The following is a 4339-nucleotide window of genomic DNA, read 5'->3' on the forward strand; positions in this document are numbered from 1 at the left end:
AAAAAATGTTGAAATAAGCACGGGAAACACGAGACACGTTGGTAACATTTTAGTAGCTTAAGGTGCAGACTTTACCTTGTTGGTGCGGGACATAATAGTTGCTTTGGGGGTTGGGCTAGCGGTGGAAAAAGCTCAGCTCAAAGTGAGACTTTACAGCCTCACTGCCCCTGATGAGGAGAAAATAGACCCGAGGGTGTAGTATATCCCGGGAGAAGCTGAGAAGTTGGACATAGAACTGATTCAGGTGGAAATTGAAAGACCCGAAGACCCTATAAGGGTCAAACAATACCCCCTTTCCATGGAAGGGAGGAGGGGTTTGAAACCGGTGATTGATGAATTAGTAAAGAAAAGAACATTAGAACCTTACATGTCACAACACAATACCCCGATTTTGGCAGTGAGAAAACCGGACGGCAGCTTTAGGCTGGTGCAAGATTTATGGGCTGCGAATCAGAGAACTAAGACTCTGTTTCCCACTGTGTCGAATCCTTACACTTTGTTAAACAATCTCTCCCCTGAAGATACGTGGCACAGTGTAATTGATTTAAAGGATGCTTTCTGGACGTGTCCTCTAGATGAGGGCAGTTGCGATTATTTCACATTCCAATGGGAAGATCCGGAGATGAATAGGAAGCAGCAGCTCAGGTGGACTTGGTTGCCTCAGGGCTTCATGGATTCTCCAAATTTATTTGGGCAGGCACTTGAGCAAGTTTTGAGTGAGTTTGTACCCACGGAAAGAACAAAGCTTCTACAATACATAGATGACTTGCTAGTTGCAGATTCTCCAAATTTATTTGGGCAGGCACTTGAGCAAGTTTTGAGTGAATTTGTACCCACGGAAAGAACAAAGCTTCTACAATACATAGATGACTTGCTAGTTGCAGGGAAAGGGGAGGAAGAAGTAAGGACAAACACAATTGGGCTTTTGAATTTTTTGAGAGAAAAGAGATTGAAAGTTTCAAAATCGAAATTGCGGTTCACGGAACCGGAGGTCAGATATCTGGGACATTAGTTAACAAAGGGGAAAAGAAATTAGATCCAGAGAGGGTGGCAGGGATTATTGCCTTACCACCCCCGCAGACAAAAAGGGAGGTCCGGCAGCTTTTGGGATTGTTGGGGTATTGTCGGCAGTAGATTGAGAGTTATAGTGACAAGGTGAAGTTTCTCTATGAGAAACTCACCACAGATAAGATCAAATAGACACAAAAAGATGAAGAAGAGTTTAAGGGGGTCAAGGAGGCGCTCACGGCAGCACCAGTGTTGAGCCTCCCTGATGTCAGGAAACCGTTTCAGTTGTTTGTGGACACAAGCAACCACACAGCACATGGGGTGCTGACGCAAGACTGGGCGGGGATCAGGAAGCCTGTAGGGTACTTGTCCCAGCTTTTGGACCCGGTCAGCAGAGGCTGGCCCACATGTTTGCAGGCTATTGTACCTGTGGCTTTGCTAGTGAAGGAAGTGAAAAAAGTGACTTTTGGAGCACCTCTGGTAGTATTTGCTCCGCACAAAGTGCGGGGCATACTACAACAGAAAGTGGACAAATGGCTCACTGATGCAAGGTTGCTGAAGTATGAGGCCCTTTTGATTCATTCACAGGATTGGAATTGAGAACAACTACTGCGCAGTCGTTGAGAATTGAGAACTCCCCTGCGCAGTTTCTGTTTGGGGAGGCGGCAGAGAAACTAGTTCATGACTGCATAGAAACAGTCGAGCTACAAACCAAGATCAGGGAGGATTTAGAAGAAGAAGAACTAGATGAAGGGGAAAAGTGGTTTGTAGACGGGTCAAGCCGAGTGGTTGAAGGGAAAAGAAAATCAGGATACGCGGTTGTAGACGGGTTGACAGAGAAAGTAATACAGGCAAGTCCCCTGAATGCAAGCTGGTCTGCACAAGCATGCGAATTGTATGTGGTTTTGAGAGCATTGAAAAGACTGAAAGGGAGAAAGGGAACAATTTTCACTGATTCGAAGCATGCCTTCAGGGTGGTTCATACATTTAGAAAGATTTGAGAAGAGAGGGGGCTGATCAATACGAGGAGAAAAGAACTAATGCATGGGGAATTGATCCGAAAAATTCTGGAAGCACTGAGAGGGCCAGAAGAAATTGCAGAGGTCCATGTGAAAGGGCATCAGACAGGAATTCAATTTCAAACCAGAGGGAACAATTTGGCGGATCAAGAGGCCAAAACTGCGGCACTTATGGTGGTAAGTACCCCAGAGCTTGAAAGGGAAGAAACCCCTGAGGATTCCCCTCAGCCCTCCCCAAAGGAAATTGAATGTTATGAAAATATTGGAAGTGAATTGAAAGAAAGTAAGTGGAGGCTACCTGATGGGAGATAATTAGTTTCCAGAAGATTTACTAAGAGAATTTTGCGAAGGTTGCACCAGAAAACACACTGGGGGGCACAGGCCCTGGCAGAGCAATTTCTAAAATTTTTCGAGTGCAAGAGAATTTATCAATTGGCGAGACAGGAAGTACAAGGGTATTTGATTTGTCAAAAGATAAACAAATCAAGAGCCAAGAAGGCTGCCCTGGGGAGTCGCCCCATTGCGTACCGGCCATTTGAAAGAATTCAAGTTGATTTTACTGAATTCCCAAAGGTGGGAAGGTTCAAATTTGTATTGGTAATTGTGGACAAATTGACTCATTGGGTAGAAGCCTTCCCCAGCTCTCAAGCAACGGCCCAGACGGTGACCAGAAAATTACTGAAGGAAGTTGTTCCCCGATATGGGGTAGTGAATTACATTGATTCAGATCAGGGAACACATTTTACATCAAGGGTTATTAAGCAAATGGCTGATGCTTTGGGCATTTGGTGGGAGTACCACACTCCGTGGCACCCCCAGAGTTCAGGACCAGTAGAAAGAATGAATCAAACTTTGAAGGCACAGTTATCAAAATTGATTTTGGAGACAAAGATGTCCTGGTTGAAGTGTCTGCCCTTAGCTTTGCTTAATATCCGAACCACGCCTCATTCAGAGACGGGGCTCTCACCATTCGAAATGCTGTATGGGATGCCATACAAGCATGGAATGCCAGTGGGACACCCCAGATTTGAGGATGGTCAGATTCAACCATACCTGGTTGCGATCAACAGAAACTTACAAGAATTTCAAAAACAGAGAATAGTGACACAGAGTGATCCTCTGGGGTTCACTATTCACTAAATTCAACCTAGAGACAAAGTGTTTGTAAAAGTGTGGAAAGAGGCACCGCTCTCTCCTCACTGGGAAAGTCCTTTTCTTGTGCTCCTGACAACAGACACGGCCATTTGGACAGCAGAGAAGGGCTGGACACACCCGTCTAGGGTGAAGAAAGCCAAGCAGCAGGAGGAAGCACCTGACTGGAGAGTCACTTCTTCCCCCGGCGATTTAAAAATCCGACTCCAACGTCCTCATAAATGACAAACAATGAGCGGATCAGTTGTATACTGTCAGATTGTGTATGCTATTCGTTTGTGCAACTTTATATGTGAATATTGTCAAGGAGTTTTTGTGATCCATTGCAGAAGGGGACAGAGGCCGAAAAGACTGTGTACTCAGTGTTTGGAAGAAGAACTCGAGTTGACTGACCGTATCCTGACCTTAACCACAAGTCTGAGCATCACTGAATTAGATTCTTGAGAGTAGTTTCGTATTTTTCAAAACGGGGCGCGTGGGAAGCTTAGGTCCCAAGCAGAAATTCTGAATGTGGAGTGCCGAAAATCCATTCAGGGTCCCTTGCAGTTCCGATGCAATCAGGGTGTCTCGGTGGGGCGCCTTTAAGAGGTGGTATGCGGCTAGGTCCAAGGGAGTCTTCCCTGAGGAGTACTCCTGCTGCCGCGAAGATGATCTTCCTCACCACTGGTGGCACCCCAGGGGGTGAAGGCAAAGGCAGAGGAGTACGCCTAGTGGGAATCCTGATTAGCCTGAGCCTAGCCATGTGCGGGATGCAGAGTCTGAGCATTGAGATCCCCGGAACAACGAAAGCTCCATGGTTGAGTGTAGAAATTGCACTCAAGTAGTCCCAGTCACCGGGGACGGGGGATTCTCGACATACCAAGCCAGAGGAATGCCTGAATGGAACTAGCAGGTACTGTTGGAAAAATGGTACTCGGGTGAAATTGTGTGAATTAGAAATAGGGATTTGGTGCATCAATCCCGAGGCAGAGTTAAAGAACGGGCAGTCAAACAATCACGGGTTCCAGAAGAAAAAACGTGATGCAGAACAAATGTCAATCCCCATTTGTGACCAGTGTAATCGAACTATGTGGGTTGGGGGAAAGACAGAATCAATCTTTATTGCATATCACCAGGTGAACCCTTTGTGCTATGATAACGCAAAGTTGGGGATATGCACG

This window comes from Haemorhous mexicanus, chromosome 3 (assembly GCF_027477595.1).
Source record: "Haemorhous mexicanus isolate bHaeMex1 chromosome 3, bHaeMex1.pri, whole genome shotgun sequence".
In the NCBI taxonomy this organism is placed as follows: Eukaryota; Metazoa; Chordata; class Aves; order Passeriformes; family Fringillidae; genus Haemorhous; species Haemorhous mexicanus.